The sequence below is a fragment of the Monodelphis domestica genome, chromosome 5, assembly GCF_027887165.1.
Source record: "Monodelphis domestica isolate mMonDom1 chromosome 5, mMonDom1.pri, whole genome shotgun sequence".
Classification (NCBI taxonomy): Eukaryota; Metazoa; Chordata; class Mammalia; order Didelphimorphia; family Didelphidae; genus Monodelphis; species Monodelphis domestica.
In genome coordinates, this window is record NC_077231.1 from 291,181,136 (window position 1) to 291,200,907 (window position 19,772).

At 38.2% G+C, this 19,772-nt stretch overlaps 1 protein-coding gene across 8 annotated transcripts in view; it reads right to left on the bottom strand.

The window, feature by feature from the left end:
• The window catches only part of SATB1 (SATB homeobox 1), a 123,072-nt gene that overhangs the window by 98,386 nt on the left and 4,914 nt on the right, over window positions 1-19,772 (bottom strand). For 4 of the 8 annotated variants that reach the window (XM_007505148.2, XM_001369619.4, XM_003342098.3 and 1 more), the window contains exon 1: window positions 1,050-3,564. The exons of 2 other annotated variants lie outside the window; for them this stretch is intronic. The gene's annotated coding sequence lies outside the window, so the exon portion shown is untranslated. Of the gene's footprint in view, window positions 1-135; window positions 158-599; window positions 1,008-1,038; window positions 3,565-19,772 lie in introns of those variants that run through there. 2 more of the 8 variants (XM_016426462.2, XM_016426461.2) reach the window with 2 other exon arrangements.

Sequence of the window (19,772 nt, forward strand, 5' to 3'; positions counted from 1 at the left end):
ACTCTTTTCCATTAATATCAACTGCAGTCAGTGTAAAGCCAAAACAAGAGAGCTCTGATTATGAAGTTCTAAAAGCATTCCTCACAATATTCCCAGTACTGATACAAATTTGTTTTTCTGAAACTGGTGTTTTACCTTGATCGAAATTGGAGATTCACTTAAAAATACAGTGGAGAGAAATACACAGAGAAAAACACTTGAAAGGTCTTGAGGTTCTGAGTAAGTTACAAAAATACGTATATAACAATGTTTCGAAACATATGTAGGCTGCCCAGATCTGAAGAACACACCATGTACAGTAAATGAAAGTGATAGATTGCAATTTAGTCAGTGTATTGACTACTATCAAAACACCATATAGGTCATCTTAAATGACTCCCAGAATACCCACCCATAGGCACCAGTTAAAGACCCAGTTATCTTGTAAAAAGCTTTACATTACAAAGCAAAATTACATGCACATAAAACACCTAATTTACTCATTTAAACTCCATGCCCAAGGCTAAAGTTCACGGAAACCTCAGTTTGGAATAGTGATGAGCCACCCCCAGCATGGCCTGCCCAAAATGACAGCAGCAAAACGTGCCTATTATCCTTACAGAGGCCAGAGAGTTTCTTTTGAGTTTCACATTTAGAAATCCATGTTAGTGAAATTTCTTGCCCACACATTTAGAGAGGGTCAGCGGCACCAAAAACAAAACAAAACCGCAAAAACTACTTCCCAGGGAAATCATGTACATAATTTCTGAATGAAATACAAAGATCAGTCATAAGTAATTTCCTTAAAATATTCATGTTTTAAGAATATACTATTTCTGTACTTCAAATTCGTTTGAAATTAGTTATCCCTTAGATCATCCCCTTAGCCTCCATATAACCCCATCATCACATTGGAGAGACTGTTCTCTTATCCATTCCATATGGCCGTCACAATCCAGGCCAAGCTTTCACTATGACCTTTTAAAGAGACAAAGAAGCAAAGTACTGTCTAGAAACAGAAACACTGCAGTTTTACTGAGTGAAATTAGCAAAACCAACCTGAAACTCACCACTTCAAAACTTGACAGCACATCAATAACAAAAACAAAGGAGATTTCCTTTGCAGCCCGAGATCTTGGAGAGGAAGGAGTTCAAGACTGATGTTTTTCTATATCCTTTTTTTTATTTAAAAAAAAAAAAAAGGCAGCAGACCTGAAGGCGACTTCCCCCTTAAATTGTATTATTTTGTCTCCCCCACCCCCCAAACCCCCCTATGCGGGGGAAGGGCAGAAATAGACGTCAAGATGAGGAGAAGCCATGAGCGCAAAAATCAGAATTCAAAAACTGTTGGTTTTTTTCAAATGTCTCTTGGAGAACAGGGTTTTCGATGGGGGAGGAGGGAGACTGGGAAGTGAGTAGAGAGAAGATAAAATTGATCTGACAAGTGAAACGTTGGAAAAAAATCACAAAAAACAAAGCAAAAAGCGGTATAAGCTCCACAATGAGATGGTGTTTGGGGGTGTGGGGTTTGTGTTGGGGGGGTGCTGGTCGCTGCTTATCTTTTCTTTAAAATCGAAAAATTCACTGCGGACGAGATCTAATGGGGGGGCGGGAGGAGGGGGGGGGGAAGGTTCTCTCAATCTCTCTATCTCATAGGCTCTCCGGACTGAAAAAAGCAGAAAGTCTACTTCTGGCTGTCACTTGGAGTATTATTCTCCAATAACCCAGGAGAACCACTGGGAGGAAAGAAGGGGGGAGGAAAGGCAACCTTTCTCCCACCCTCAATCCCGCCCCCCCAAAAAACAATTGACAGTAACATTAACAACCCTAAACTTTCTCCCTGAATCTCCAAACCAAAGCCAAGAGCTCTACCGGGTGAAGGGAGGGCGGAGGGTAAAGTGAAGCGAAAAAAATACGGGGAAAGGCACTAAAATACCACTTTTAATTTAGCCTTCGCTCTTCTTAAAAATAGCAGAGAGAGGATCAGTCCTTTCCTATTTACCCGGGGCTGTTGTGTGTGCCTGAGAGTAAAAGGGAAGGGGGGGGCGAGGTGACGGGGGGGGGGGGGGAGAGCAGAGAGGGGAGGAGGGAGAGAGAGAGAGAGAGAGAGAGAGAGAGAGAGAGAGAGAGAGAGAGAGAGAGAGAGAGAGAGAGAGAGAGAGAGAGAGAGAGAGAGAGAGAGAGAGAGAAGGCACACGCCGCCACCTTCTACCTCCACAACGAACAACTCCTTCTCTACCCTTTCCTACCCCCCCAAAAAGTGGACCAAATTTCACTCTTCTGTGTCCGAAGGAAGCAACAATAGCCACAAAGACGATATTTAAAAACAAAAACTAAAACTAACAAAACTGCTCAAGAGTTTCTCAAAATGAAGGGAGGTGGGGGGGGGGGGTATCCCTTTAAGTCCTACAGGCTTGATTCTTGTTTCCCTGGCTGGATATGATTATTGTGATTAGGCCGTTTTGGTAGTTGTTGCTGGATATTAGAGAGATAGATGTGTGTGTTTGTGTGTTTATGGGTGTGTGTGTATGTGTGTGTGTGTGCCCAGACTGAGCCGTCTCTCTCTCTCTCCCCCCTCCCTCTCTCGTCTCTGTCCCCATTAAATTATTAGTTGACTCATCACTCCTCCTCCTCCTCCTGCTGCTGCCGCCGCCGCCGCCGCCGCCGCGCCGTCCCCAGCTCCTGGGCTCTGCTCTCAGCCAGTGCTTGCTGCTGCTGCTGTTGCTGCTGCCGCTGCTGCCGCCGCCGGAGCTGTCGTGGCTGCTGCTGCTGCTGCTGCCGCCCGAGCTGTTGCTGTTGCTTCTTCTTCCTCCTCCTCATTTTAATACAAAATAACACCGAGGCCACCGGCTTTTTACCGCCCCAGACTGGAGGACGCAGCCTCCCTGCAGCTGCCCGGAGCCCTTCCCCTGCGGCCCCAGATCATCCGGCGCGTCCTGGGAGAGACAGAAAGACAGACAGAGAGACAGAGAAAGGGAGAGAGGGAGAAAAAAGTGGCAGAGAAGGAGGAGGAAGAGGAGGAGGAGGAAGAGAAGGAGGAGGAGGAAGAGGAAGGGGGTGAGGAGAGGGATAGTTGGAAAAGGGGGAGAGTGAAAGGCAGAAAAGGAATTAAAATTTAAAAACCGGGATGGAGGACAGAGATGAGGGGTAAGGTTGGGTCTGGGGGAGGGGACAGAGGTGGGGGTGGCGGAAGAAGAAACCAGAAAGAGAAGTAACTAGTGAATGAGTGAGAGAAATAGAAACGGGGGGGTGGGGGTGGGGGAACGTGTGTTTGGGGGAGGGGGAGACTGCGATTTCCGGCACAGGGCGCGCAAGAATTTGTAATCAGCTTGATTAGAGTGAGGCGGCTCTGCATTTATTACACACAATACCCAGAATAACAGGGAGCAACGCAAGAGGCACCACTGGCGGCGACGGCGGCACAGACAAGGGAAAGAGTGGGAGAGCCCGAGGCAGGGACAGGAACGGGAACGGGGGGAACGGAGCTGGTCCCGGCAGAGGGGAGTTGGGCGAGGGGCTGACTCCTTATCTATTACAGGAGACCAAGACAGATGGGGCAGGTGTGTGTGTGTGTTTATATATGTCTGTGTGTGTGTGTTTGTGGTGGTGGTGGTGGTGGAGAGGGAAGTGAGGAAAATTAAAGATCATCATCTTCGAGGAAAAGAAAGTCACGAGGAAGAGGGGAAAGGGGTCAGGAAAACAACCGCAAACAACCCGAGCAATTGGGGGGTGGGGGCGCTGGGGAGCTCTTCTCCCCACCCCCCACCTCCCGTTCCGAGGCCAAAGAGAAAGCCCCGGACTGGGCACCGAGCCCAGGGAGCGCCAGCCCGCCCACTCGCCGGCATCACCCCGAAGGGAGTGAGGGGGAGGGAAGAGATAGGTCCTCCTCCTGCTGCTGCAGGTGACTGGAGCGGCAGGAAGCCGCCGAACAGCCAGCCACTGGAGCCAGTGCTCAGGGCTGGGCTGCTCAGCTGGGGCCGCCGAGAGGCAGCCAGGGAGGGCGGGCTGTCTGTCCAACTGCAGCCTGGGCTGGGGCACTGAGGCCTGAGCCCTTCCGGATGCTGAAGGGGGCTGGGGGCACGCCCCAGGGCAAGGGGGAGAATGCGTGCAGTGACTGGGCAGTTCGGTTCCATAGCTAGGCAGCATAAACAGGTGCAGTGGGGGCAGATAAAACTTTGTCACCTGCCTTCTCGGGTGTGATGGATGGGCTTCAAATTTGGGGCACCGAGATTAAAGGCACCGAGTGAAGACAATCTTGCTTTTTACGTAATTGGCCACAAAACTGCTTAACTGCTATCCAACTTTTACTCTGACCCAGGAAAGCAATTTTCAAACAAGAAATGCGTTGTTCACAATGGCACAGGTGGTTACGAATTCACTTAGGTCGCTAATGCAGAGAAAAAAATATGACATCACTCTTGATTTACTGTTATAAAGCAAAGCCCAAGTAAACTTTGGAAAGTCGAGGAATGAGACATCTCGATCTGCTTTACTTGACATGGTAAACCTGATAGAATCTAAACCACAGCATTAGGAAAATGGGCTTAAAGGACAGTCCCCTAATGTAAGTCCTCACTTAGAATAATGCTAACCATAATACATGTGAAAGTGAGAGATATTATAACCTTGACCAGCGAACATCTGCTTTTTCCAGATGCCTTCCTTATTTACTATCCCCCATTTAAATGTTGGGCAGTGAAATATTGAGGGGAAAAGGGAAATATAATATCAATATCCCCATAGAATAATAAATGATACAGGGAATCAGGGATTGTAAATACTGTTTAACAGTACACTGATAGGAAGAATAAACCTCTTCAGATAAGGATTTGTTCCAGTGGTTACCTCCCATTACACTGTATATCTTTTATTAGTATCCAGTTATGTGCATGCTGTCTCCCCCATTAGAATGTGAGCTTCTTGAGGGCAAGGGACTGATTTTTGTCTTTCTTTGTATCTTCAGAACTTAGACAGTGTCAGGCACCTATTAAATCCTTAATAAATACTTGTTGATTTCCCCAGTGACTGTCAAAAACAAATTGAAGCAAGTAAAGAAATAAGAAAATATCAACTTAATTTTCTTGAATGCTACCAATATATGCAAGTAGATATTCTATGTCCTAAAGAAAAGGAAAAGATGAAACCGTTTAATTAGTATAAAGATGTCTTCCTTTTGAGAAAGATAAGTTTCAAATAGAAAGCACTATAAGTATTTTTATAAGAAGAGCCCATGGTTCAATTACAAATCAAACAGTCAGCTGATCTAGAAACAGCCCTGGTGCAAAGTTAGAAAGGAAACCAATAGAAGAGAATAAAAACACCAGGAACTAGATATCACTGAATTTTTTTTAAAAGGGCATCAGAACTTGGGGAAAACACATTAACTGAAAATAAATTAATGTACCCATGCTACATAAAAGATGGGTTTTTTAAGCATATATTAGATCAAACTAAAGGAAGCTGTTTAACTTATACTAGGCAATTTATAGTGTACATTCCTCATTATTAAACAGAGGGAGAGGGAAGCTAAAATAACACCAATTGCTAGTCAGAGGTAGTTAATTCAAACTTATAGAAAAAAGGGAAGAGCAATCTATTTGAAAGAAAAACTTATGAAAATGTAAATTCCAACTGAATTTGCATATGGCTCACTTAGAAACTGATTTTTAAAAATCATACTGATTTTATTTTTCAGTTTTTAAGATGGAATCATTCAATCAGACTAATTTATTTAAGAACAGCTGATTTAAACTGTTGCATCCAAACTTTTATTTTCACATAAGGTACATTTGTTCATTACATCAGTTTCCAACAGTAGCTAATACATTTTCAACATTAAATGAATTAAGACTGACTATTGAAAAACATAGTGCTAAAAGACAATGGAATGGGCAATAGAAAAATTTATGTATGCATATAACTACATTAGGGTAATAAGGAAAATAAAGAATTCAGAATGAAAGGGAATTACAAATGTAATCTGAGCAAGTGGGGGGAAAACCATGGAAAAAAAGCCTCCTGGGAAATATAATTATCAAGTCAGATAGGAATATATGATTGTAAAAATATCTATCAGAGATCATATGCACAACCACAAGAAGACAAAACTGCTTGATAAAAAATATATTTACCTTACAATACTAATTACTTGATTAATGGGAATATAAAACAGATAAATAAAAATTAATAATCCCAATTCAAATACACAGAGAAGCTTTCATCCAGCATTCAGAATTTTTAAAATAAATATGAATCACATAAAATAAGTGATGTAAAAAAGGAGGGGCATTTCAATGGAAAAAGGAGAAATAAATACAATAATAATTGAGAATCAAGGTATTTATTAATGACATTATCTTGGACAGTAAGCAAATATAGTAATATCGTGTATCCATTAATCACATAATCACATTAATCTTACATCAGACACTTCCTCTATGCCTGAGATATATGATTACCCAAAATACCTGGGAGGAAACAGCACATATGCATTTATATCTTAGAAGCTGTATACAGTGCTGATGAGCTTAATTACTGTGTATTATCTACCTTTGTTAGAGTATTCATTATAGCCTCTGAACATTGACCAGTGTAAACTCTGGATTAAAATGAAAGAAGGAAAAATGATTATTAAGAAAGTATATTTTGCTTTGCACATATGAACACAAGCCACTAGAGCATCAGAAGCAGACAAAAATGTACATGGTGCACATATGTACATACATTTCTCTATACTTTTCAATATGGAAAAATACAAACAACTATAAAAGTTTTGCTCAAATTTTTATAAACAATAAAAACCTCAGTGATAGGTGAAATATTTAATATTTGTACATTTGGTTCAAACATTAACTTTTACTTAGAAAAATATTAGTTACTATGATGAAGTAAACAATATCAGCTACTATGCCAAAATAATTCAAAGTAAATATGTAAGACTTTTAATACTTAATAATCCTATACTTTTCAAATTGTTGCTGCAGTAAAATAAATAAGAAGAAATCTTAGAATACATGAAAACAACTAAAGAGTAATGAGAATTAAAACAGATCTCAAACTTATTCTTAAAAAAAGAAAAAAACAAAACCTTACCTTCCATCTTAGGATCAGAAAAGTGGTAAGGGCTAAGCAATGGAGGTTAAGTGATTTGTCCAGGGTCACACAGTTAGAGAATGTCTGAGGACAAATTTGAACCCAGGACCTTGAGTCCACTGAGCTACCTACTTCCTCCTCAAAGTTAATTCTTAACAGCAGTAAACATTTCTGATAAACAGCAAAAAAAATAAAAAATGGAGGAGGGGGAGTAGGATAAGTATCTGATGCTTAAGATGTGGTTACTGTCAGTTACCAACTGGGTAACTGAGTATTTCTGAAGGAACACTCCACACCAAACATGGCTCTTAAAAGGGGTTGATTGATGATCCATTTTCTTCCATTCAAAAACAGTTTGGCCTATCTTTCAACACTCTAATAGCAGCATATAGGATGCTGCTCTTTTTTTGCCACATCAATTCTTGGTGTAGAACTTCCCTTGCAGGTGGTGTTTTCCACATATGTATGTGTGTCTGGAAATGTGGTCGGTGTTGGCCATATAAAGGGGGCTTTTTGGGGGTCCATATGTTTAGCTGTCACGTTCCTCATTTTCTCTGTCTAGGATGTCAAGACTGATTTCCTTGTAATTTTCTGAATGGACTATACACCAATTAGCACAAACAAGAGAAGAAATCTGGGTCCACAGCCCAAACAACTTTTTTTCCAGCATATGTCTGAGAGGAAATACAATATCCTGTAAACACTTACACCCCTTTCTCACATCTTATCTGTGACTGACATCACTATGCATTCCATATAACTTTAGAACACAGCCTGCTTCAAGTGGTGCAGAAATTTCTGTTATTTGTACATGCCTCTTAATGAGACAGAAAATGCCAGCAATGAGACATCACGGGGTCACAGCACGATAATGTTACTTTGCCATTCACTACTAGCCCTACTAGTAGACCCATATAATATTCACAATTCAGAATCAAGTAGGGCTGTGGTTAGAAATCGGGCACAGCAAGGTTAGTTTGGTCCTGTACTTTTATTAACTAAAGAAAGAAAGAAAACTTACATTGGTCTCTTGAATGAATAAGTGTTTCTTACATCCTTAACAATGACCAAACACTGTGCTAAATGTTGAGTGTTCAAAAACAAAAACTACTGTCTCCGTCCTAAAGGAGCTTACACTCTAATGGTTGAGACAACACATAAAGGGGAATAGTAGCGAGGGAGGGGAATCTTGGGACTAGATAATTGTAGGGACTCTGAGTGGAGCCAGAGGAAGAGAGACTGACACACTTCATTCAGGCACACTGGCAGAATTGATTGGTTCAGATGCATGGTCCTGCAACCATCTAGAATGTCCCTTGCATTGCAATTTAGTTACCTAGTGATGAGCTTATTAGGCATAATCTCTCAGACATGAATGTCTGGTTGTGATAGGTAAAGGGAGCACTAACTGGAGAATTCTTGTCTTGATCAATGATCAATAGCCATCTCTCAGTGGCTATCAGACTTTCATTAGATGGATCAAAGTCATTACTTTAATGGTTTAACTTGTATATTGAGAGGCAGTGTTTTAGCCAGATAGTGGAAAGAGTAGAGACCTTAGAGTTTAAAAAGTTCTAGATTCAAGTTTAGCCTTTAATTCAAACAGGCTGTGTGATCCTGGGAAAATTGCTTAACCTTTCAGTGCCTGTTAAAAATCTCTAAAACTATGATTTGCACAACAGTTGCGTTGGTATAGGGAATTTCCTCACCACTAGGGGTTCTCTAGACCATTGAAATCACAGGTCCTCAGGGGGGTGGAAAGCCTGTGAGCCACTGTGTATGAAAAATAGCATGTAAATAAGCAGAAATCTTACTCCAGACTACAGCTTCAATAAGATTTATTTGAAATATTTATTTCAGAATTATGGGACAACCATTCCTCAATGCTTCTTTAGAAATAAGCAAATAACTAGTGGGTCATCTCAACATCAATAATTTGTCCATATACCTAGCTACTTTTATATCTCTCAAAGTGCATCCATGAAATAACTATTCCTATCCTTAGGCCTACTTTACTTGAAAATGTAAACCTAGATCCCTAACCAGAGACCAATATGTGAAAGAGACATCAAAGAGAATGAATTCGAGAAAATAGTAGAAGAGGATTGAGAATTTGGGGAAGGGTGGAAGAAGGATGAGTAGTTGGTCTAAATGGATTTTAATCTTTCCAGTCAGTGGCTGGTTCAGTTATAGTTAAGACTGAGAATGATCAAAAATTATGGTTATCTGAAAATTGGCTGGGCAAAAAGGAGAGAGCATGTAGTGAATGAATTTATTGGTTTCACCATATGATAAAAGGGAATAGATTTTAAAACTAACCAAAATCCCCTTTACAAGTAATTTTCAAAGAGCTGGGCAACTTGATGCCTTGTAATTTGACTCTCACTGGCTTAAAGCGTATGAAAAAAATATCTGAGGGCATCTTGTTCCCTCATTTGTGTCATTCAGTGTTTCTGTATAAAAATATCACTTCTGAAACAGGAGGTGCTTGTTAATCAAAGGAGAGTGGCATTGCAAAGACACCTTCATTGCCTTTCATAATAATGATAAGACTTCAGACCTTCTTGGTACCTCCATCAAAACTGGCGCAACGGACAGAGTTCTGGAGACCCCTATTGGGTTCTCCATGATAAATCATGAGTCAAGTGGAACACTGGTTGACAATCTTAGAACTTATCCCTGCTTAGGAGCTGGGTGAGCGTATCTTAGGTTGGGTCTGCTGGTACTCCTGATCACATGTGAAGTGAAATGGACAAATTTAGCCTGTAGGCTATTGTAAAGAAAAAGAAAATCCTAAGAAATATGTCAATCTAGAAAATTCACTTCTTAAAAAATAAATAAGGATGAAAATTATAAGAACTGCTATAGAATTTAGTAAATGAAAGAGTAGCATTTTAGGGAGTAAGCTGAAGTATTATTTGGAAATTTTCTTCAGGTTTTCTATGGTGCCAACAATCCTATGCAGATATATTATTTAACATTACAAATATAAGCTACTAACCACAAATTATACATGGAAGTACAATTATAAAACCCATCTATTATTTACTGGAGCCAGAACTAACATAGTTTCCTTCACTGCTTTACAATATAGCTGTGTGTGATTTTCTTCCCAGAAATTTGTTCAATGTATTTCTATGCTTCATGCCAATACTTCTAATCAAATTATAAAGTTTTCACAGATTTCTAGAGTTGGGAGGGCCCAAAGAAGTTAATTTTGTCCAACATATTCATTTCACAGATGAAGAAACTGAGGTCCAGGAAAATTAATCTATTTGGGTATAATGAGAGGCACAGCTAGGTCTCTGGACTGCCAATACACTATTCTTTCTAGCTAAACCATGCCATCGGGGCAAGGGGCATGTTTAAATGCATCACAACTCTTACCATTATGCTTTTAAACATCCTCAGTAATTTTAGGGATTTTTATTCCAATTAATTTGAATAGCAGCAATTCCTTAACTTTGGTCAAGAGTTTTGCTTGTAATATATTAATATCCCTGAGAAAATTCTGTCGATGCATCGTTGCCAACTAAATTATAGGGGGGAAATAGTTTAAAGTACAATGAGCTCGAGTCATATCCTAGGCAATTTTATGGGGACTTTCTATCCTCGCTGCAGCTGACATTTACAGAGTGCCCACTGGCTGCATGGCACTGAACGAAGCATTGTCCCAGCAGTATGGGAAACTGAACCACCATTTGCGCTGAAGGCACCACACTTGGGCAATAATTAAATGTCCCTATGATGCTTGCAATTTATAGAAGCAAAATCAGAAAATGAATTCAAAACTAAAGCATCAAAGCACAGAAATCATCCTTCTCTTCCTCAAATAATTCCCCAGGTTTGGGGATGCTGGCCATTTAATCCAAAGCATAATGGGATAAAAAAATTAGGGTGAGTCAGATAAATGATGTGTTATACTACATTTTCCTATTGTTTATAAACAATGCTTTGCTTCTTTCTCATCTCCTTACCTGCTACTGTTTATGTTGGGAAACAGAGATTGATACTAGTAAAGGGAAGTATCCTAAAGAAGCAGTTTAGAAAAGAAGGACAATGCAGATTTTGCAAATGATACTTAATTGTGAAAATGAGTGATGTTACAGATTATTACGCTAAATGATATAAATAAGGCTTTAGCCCTGGTTTGGTTTGGTTTTTTGTTTTTGAAAATGAATACCTGCCTTGAGCAAAATGAGTTTGGACAGACATTCAGAGAACAAAATCTCATGCAAAGTGCATCATTTTAGAGCCCTTAAATAAAGGAGGGTTTTTCATTCTTCAGATTTTATGGGATACACCAAAGGCCTCCAAAAAGACAAATTTCTTAAAACCAAAACATTCCCTAAATCTAAAGCTTCATTTTCAGGTATATTTAATGAAGTGGGATGGGTAACTTTTCAAAGAATGAACATATATTCTTCAAAGTTTTTTGTCCTTTTTTTTTTTCCTGTGGCCCGGGCAGTGGAAAGAACAGTGTCTAAGTGGAATCAAATCACCAGACTTGGAATTCCCACCTTGCTTCTTACTGTGTGACCTTAGGTTAATCACATCACTGCTCTAGGCTTAATTTACTCATTGATAAAATGAGGGGCTTTTACCAAATGACATGTGGCTTAAAAGTTATCGTTTCATATATTTTGTGTACATTTATGTCTATATGCATATATGTAATATAAAAATATATCTGTGTATGTATTTTACATACATAAGATGGAAAAATATATAAATAAAATGAAAGAATATTAACACAGTGGGAACAAATAGATGAATACTATAAACATAGATGACTTATTCTTTCACTATAGAGCAGCTGTTGCCTCATTCTGTAGATCAATGATTGCTTTGAAATAAAAATGGGAGAAAATCCTTTTAAAGAAGGGACTTTTAACTTTTAAGTTCATTTACTGTCATAACCAGGAGATAAAATCTTATGTATTACTCTGTGTAATAATCTGTAGCATTACTCATTTCCACAATTAAATATTATTTGTAATACCTACAATGTCATCATTTTCTAGACTATACAATTACTTTTACCAACAACATTTATTGATTTCTTACATGATTTCATATGATTTTTCATATATTTTAAAAACAGAATTTTCTGGGGACAAAAATTCTTGCATATTATATACATATTGATGTTCATTCCTCCTTACATAGAAATATTGTTCTAACCCTTTACTGAGGACAGGAAAAAATTAATAAAAATGACTTATTTCATTGATATAAATTAGATAAAATAATTCAAAGATTTTCAGTGTGAGTGTAGTTAGAATATAAGAACCTATGTCATATGCCTAATTTATTTGTTATAGATGACTTTATCAATAAGTGATTTGACAGCAAACATACATTATCCATATATGTATATATGAACTTCTATTTGAAAAGATAAAGAGAATTCATAATAAAATTTGTAACTTATTATATGACTTTAAAAGGAAAGATCAACTAGTATTCTCATCCCCAGCAAGCCTTGAAGCAATTTCCCCCCATAATTTACTGCTGTTTATTCTGTGACAATTAGCTGCTTTCTTCTTCTTCTTCTTCTTCTTTTTTTTTTTAGTGTTAATACCTTTTGAACATAAACAAACAGTCTATTTGCCATTTCTTTTGACCACTAGTGGCTTGGTCCTTTGGTGGGAAATCATGTTCTTAGTGATGGACAGAAATTATACAATTGATTACAAGTTTAAAAATCATTTAAAAGATTCAGTTATTCTCTTAATATCAATATATCAATAGATGCAAACATATACATATGTACCAGAGAGAGTACATATAAATACATATATAATGTATAGGCATTAGACTTAGTAAATTATAATATTAGCCCATATTCATAGCATTTTAAGTTTTCACAAAATGCTTTCTGAGGAACCATGTGAGATAGAGCAAGAATTTCATCTTTATTAAACAGCTGAGGATACTGAGGCTTAAAGGGAAAATGACTTGACCAGTATCACATGGCACGTACATGGTAAAGTCTTTATTCAAACTGAAGGGAGCTCACTTGGAACTCCAAACATTTGGAGCCCAGAGTTCTTTGAAAACTCTTCTGTGCCCCACCCCCTTCAAGGGAAAAACAAAAAACAAACCTAATGAAGAAATCTTTTCTAGTTAAAATCGCACAGTGAGCAGATCATAGATTCACTGAAGTATTAGAGGATAAGAAATGAAGCAAAATATGATGGGAAGCTCACTAGATTGGTAGTCAAGAGAATCTTAAATTTAAGTAATTTAGTCATTTTAAGTTACTCAAAATGCACCTGCACTATAGTTATCTTGTCTCTGTTACAAAATAGTTGTGTGATTTGGATAAGTCCCTTCGTCTTTTAAGTCCTCATCTCTAAACGGAGAGAATTGGATTAGAAGATATCTACTATAGCTTTAAAAAGTTGTACTAATTTAAGCTGAAAAATGACAGTCTGTGCTAAAGTGGAAACAAAAATATAAGAAAAGCCCAATGATGCACGAGATGTTTATCATGTTTATTACTATATGAAACTGACTCTCTCTCTCTCTCTCTCTCTCTCTCTCACACACACACACACACACACACACACATACACACACAAAAGAAATCCACTAAGCCAAAGAGAAACTTTAACTCACTAGATTCCATCTGTTTCATCTGAATTCATGCATAATTGATTATCCATGACTGGTAAGTTCTTTTCTCACTAGCCTAACATGGTTTTCTAAACACCATGTATTAAATCACTACCAAAGTAAAGACCGTATTTCTGAAACAGTAAGGGGCAGAATAAGAATATTTTAAATGAAAAATTACATGCCAGTTAATAATAATACAGCTGACCTATGTTTAAGAGAGGGAAATTTTAATCATGTGCATATTAAATATTAATAACCTATTCTGTTATTGTTATAATAAGGTTAAGTAGATGTCTCCATGCTTAAGAAAAAAGTAGGTGTGTACAGCAATGAAAAAGAGTTACAGGGAGATGGGAGGCAGACATAAGGCAAATGTGTCAACAATAACAAGAGGAAATGAGAAAGAAGGAAAAGATGAAGGTGGAAACTAATCTCTATGTGTCATTGTGCCTGCCAGAGTCCTGGCAAAGAGGCAGCATCCTTTTATTTCAATTTTAATCATTTCTGAATTTTAATACCCTACTCCTTTTGTAACTCTCCTGGCATTCCCCATGTGCATCCCTCCTAGCCAAAACACCAGTATAAATTAAATGGCACGCCACCACACCACTGAGGTAGCCCTCCCCGAAGAGCCTACCAGGTGACCAAGAGCAGAAAAGGTATGTCTACCTTCTATCCCAGAGGACCTCTAGCCAATTAACTGGCTTAATGTTCTCTACTTTCTTTAAATTTGAAAAGGACAGCAATGAAGTAAGCTACAGACAGAGGAGCATTAAAAAAAAAATAAAGCCAGCCAGTAGTAATACAATAATCAGTGACCATCAGGGCCTGGAAAAATGAGTTTGCTCTCACTGGCACTAAGGAGCATCACATGATTATTTAATTACAGCTCTAATTTTTGTCTCGTGGATGGCAACATATCAACAATTAATAGGGCAAATAGAGGAGACTGCATTTTTAAAGAGACAGAATCTGCATGGAAATATAGAAGGTCACAAGCACTGAGCTTCTTAAGGAATGATTTTCTCAATACCACACAAGCAAATATGCCATGCAAGTAAGCCCAGACAAGAAAGAAGTCATGCATTCCAGGTAACATTAACATAAGATGTCCATAACTTTTCAGAATAACAGAGATTTAACCAAATCTATGAACCTAGCCATTTTACAATATAAAGCAGAAACCCAGTATCAAAAAATGAAAATGGCAGTCAAAAAAGGAAATGTCTCTTTATTGAAACATATCCTTATAAAATGGCCTTTGTCATATCTCTATACACTCCAAAGTGGTACTATTCTCTATAGAACAAGTCTACCTATCTATCTGTCTATCTATTGATTGATTGATTGATCTATCAATCTATTAATATATCTTTTAAGTTAGAAGGGAATGCATTAGCAATTATCTAGTCTTACCTTTCAGGAAACTGAAGCCAATAAAGGGTATGTGACAGTGACTTGAGAGATCCCGCAACTTCTGAGTGAAATGGCTAGACTAGAAGGTCTTGGGCCTTATATAAGGTACTCTTACTAAAGCTAAGCAGTACATAAGATTTTGTTTGTTTGTTTGTTTGTTTTCAGATGGACCCTGTAGCCATTCTCATATTTAGATTCTAATCCAGCTGTGAAGCAGTAGCAATGGTGATAGCATTGTCTGGTGACAGAGCCCTAACTCTGACTCCACCTACCACATTAGTGAAATAAAAGACATACCAGGTGAACTTCCACTGGGGCTGCCCAGGAAAGGACCTTAGGTGTCAAAGTCAACAGCCTGGAAATGTAGAGCAACCTTTAGGGGGAAAAAAACCTAGAATATTAGAGAGAAAAGTGAATTATTTTTGTCCCGATTGAACTATATCCATTATGGATACTTACAAGGTCTATGTCCATTCATTCATCCTAATAGATATTGAACACCTACTATGTGCAAAGCACTATGTTAGATGCTAACAGATGATGCTTCCTTAATTTGTGAGCTATAGAGTTGGGTGGGAGTCAAGCAACTTCTCTGGACCTTCTCTAATCATCTGTAAAATACAGATAACACCTGTGCTTTACTGATTTCATAAGCATATTAAAAATGCTTATAATGCATGTTGAGGTTTTGGCCCCCTCTCCGTGTATCTCTGTCTTTCTCATGCTGAGCCTGGTCTATGCAGTCAAAATTCTCAAGTTAAGTCATAAAAATCTCCATTTTCTCTAAATTGGCTGTATAAATCAAGGGGAACAGCTCGATCATCTCTTCATTACCACTTCCTTTGGGATTTTAGTCTTCCTTGCATTTCTTTGACTATCACACATTCTTAGTGCAAAAAGCCCATGGCCCCAAATCAGCAAGTATTTATTAAACACCTACTATGTGTCAGGCAGAAATTAAAATCACATCAGAAATATAATTGGAAAGAACTGCCCATTTTTATTATCTTTAAAATGATCATAGTTTTGTTAAGGGAGCTGCTAAAATCTTATCAAAATTCTTGAACCCCAAAATAAGTTTTCTGAAGTACTAACTCAAAACAATAGGTTATCTGGCTTAGACTGGCTAAAGTAACCCGAAAACAAGAAAATGTAGGCGTCTCAAAATACAGTGCTGGAAAGCAAAAACCGCTGAGGGGCACCAATCTCTAATGTCACTGGCACAAACCGCCACACAAAGGCAACAAACTAAACGGGAACTGGGATTATGGATTCCACTAAAAATCTTCAAGTCTGGTTGTTCTGGGAGAAAAACTGTCATGGTTCTGAACTGAAGATCTGACTCCACACGCTTAAAAAGAATTTTTAAGAAGGGTTGGCAAGCAGGAGCTTGTATGTAAAAGGATACATCATTCTTTTTAACATGATTGTTAATACACAGTTAACATGTCTCAGAAAAGACTGTAATTAAATGTCTACTGCACTAATAACACTAATAAGCATGCAGTATTATTACATTACAATGACTCCATACAAACTAAAGCTGTCATTTTTAAACTTTTAAGATAATGTTTAAATTGTTCTCGAGACTTCTTATATCGCCTAAAAAAAGGAGCCCACCTCAGAGCAAGAAACATTCATAATTAGTAAAAGAATGCATCACCCCCCCCCATTAGTAGTTGAAAAAAAAAATCTGTCTGGCATTAAATGTTTAAAATAAATGTACAATTTATTGGTGAAAATGGGGCTACATTTCTGGACACGTTTTGCTTATTATTTGTGCCATTTGTAGAGATTACTTTAGAATCTGAAGTACTGAGATGCTTGCTATACATTGAGCTTTTCACAGCCTGCTGTTAATCACAAATTATTTCAATCGTCTGGTACCTGGGAGCAGGAAAACTCAATTGCACTCGACAGCAAACTCAGGTAATTATTGATATAAGCTATTCAAAATGATTTTCATTCCAAGCGCGAACCATATGCCCTAGGTTCTAGGTCCAACCTTATTAATACTAATAAGAATTAGTAGTATTATATAATATCTACAACTCAAAACTCCATTTAGCTCGATGTCTTCAACATCAACCAATCAATAAACATTTATTAAGTGCTCACTATGTGCCCACACTAATGTACCAGACTGGCATTGCTATGCTCTTACACTAAGCATGGATGGTTGAGCAATAAGGGTAAAAGAGGCCACCAGCTCATCCTCCTTGCTTCCAAGGAGAATCGGATCCAAGCAAAGCACTCCACCAAGAAATGAGAGCAGCCCTTTCTTTCAATATCCCCAGGAAGGAAGGCTCAGGAAGTTTTGGAGATGAGTTCTTAGTAGGTCTAGCCATCCGCAGAAAGAACGCTCACTAAGGATTCTCTTTGCGATCAAACCCCTGGGAGATTCTCTTTTAGTAGCTTGGAAAATGTGAAAATCCCAGAGAAAGGTTCAAAAAATCTGCCATTACAGCGGTCATCTCAGATCCTAATCCTCTATTCTATATAGTACTGGTGAGAAAAAGCACTAAGACACTTACCCTTAAGACAGTGGAGGCCTCTGTTAGTATTTAGCAGAGCACCATGCACAGCCAAGTCTTCAATATCCTTCAATGATGGTGATGGTTGTGAGTCTCTCTCTGAGACTGTTAGCAAAGCAACAGCATCTCTCGAGTGAAGTGCTTATGAGTTGCTACTGAAGCAGCTGGACCAAACCTGCGGTTCTGAGGGTGTGTTATAAATAGGGTCATGGCTATGGTCTGAAAGAATACGCCCACTTCACCTAGTCTGATTCTCACTACTTCCTGTACACCTGGGCAGAAGGGGAGGGTGATTCCTAAGTGTAATGTCATTTCTTAGACCTTCTAGTAAAGATTCCAACATCTGTTTATTCTTTCACTATTCTAACTTCCATTTGGTGAACCCGCCCTCTAACTCAGGTCCTATTACCTTCTGAGAGAGGCTTAGGACGACTAAGGTATCTTATTATGCCCATTTTGAAGATGATTAATTAAATAATTTATCTTACATGCCAGCTGTTGGATTGGAAAGTGAAGTTAACTCTTAATGGCCAATTATCAGAATCTCCTACGCTAGGCGCTAAGTCACCGTAACTTAAAATGAAATTGGAAAGCCAATTTGGGAGCGTGTGGACTTCTCTATTTTAAAAAATCACCATGAAAAAAGACCATCTTGCTCAGCGAACAGTAACTTTTGGAAGTCCACCGAATCAGATTTTCTTTGCATTGTTTCTGACACATCAAAAACTGGAAATTGTACAGGACAAGTGAAAGGATAAAAATAGGCCAATATATGTTACACTACTAACTCTCACTTTGAACACAAATACACACAATCTGTATCTATTTACTTTGCAATGAAATATCGGGTCTTAAAATGCTTTAAAAAATAAACAGCAAAAGGTACAGTTGGCATAAGTTCAAAAGTACTAAATAATGTGCGTTGATGTGTGGATCACACTCTATGAAGACATCAAGTTTAAATATACTTGCCATTGAGAACAGCACTTAGGGATGATAGATAAATTACCATACAAGACAATTTTTCTTTGGTATAGTGAAGGGGAATAACTTTGCGTAACTGATTTGATTTATATGCTGTATTAAGACCTTATTCTACTCTAATGTCAATGGAATCTATGACTGCAGATTGACAGCCATCTATAGACCAAGAGCTATAATGGACATATATAGAATATTAGTGAGAACAAGTATTCTTCAAAATGAATTTTGAACCCTGGCATTAAACTTTTTTAAACAATGTTTTCAAGTGTTTTATAACTTTGTTTTTAAAGTAGGCTTTAGAGGGAAAATTAATTCTACCTACCTCCTTAGGCACTTGGATACTTTCCTTCTAAAGCAAGCTTATTTCTCTGAGTTATCTTTAGGTTGATAGGGACAGCAAAAAGCACTGACTCACTCAAAAAAAAATCATATGACAAGATGGTTTTCAGAAAAAAAAATTGAGATATAAATCACAAAGTATTTCAGAAGTACCTACTATGTGCTACAGGTTAGCACAGTGTTGTGGAATCATAGATCTTAAAGTTGCAAGGGATCTCAAAGGGGGTATAGTGGGAAGGGACCTTAAAGCAATATAGTTTGCCTATCAAACCTGATTATACAAGGAGACACAGTTTAGCAGTGCCTACAATATTTATTATAAATGCTATTTTAAAAAATAACCTTAAAACTAGAATATGTGCTGAAAGATGTCTAATAGGAAGGTACCTATTTTAAATGGAAGCTTATGCTTTTCACCTCTTAAAATATGGTCTTGGTATCATATTTTGGTTCAGGAAAAAATGAATCATATGACAGTCTAGGTAAAGGCATATTTTTAAAAGCAGTTTCCACATGACAGAAAAAAGGAAGATAGAAACTGTTTGATTAACCCCCCCCTCCCCAATTGGGAATAAGACAACTCTCCCCAGGCTTCCCTCAACAAGAAAGTCAGCTGCCTGGGATAACAGCATACACAGGTAGATATTAAAATGGAGACAGAGGCATTATTTAGTGGTGACAGGAATATAAATACATGCACTAACCTATAAACTGGTATTTACTTCAGGAAAGTAAGTAATATTTTTCCTCTGATTGCTGAGCCGTCAGTTTAATGCAGCGTAAATAAACAGTAGGTGCTTTCTA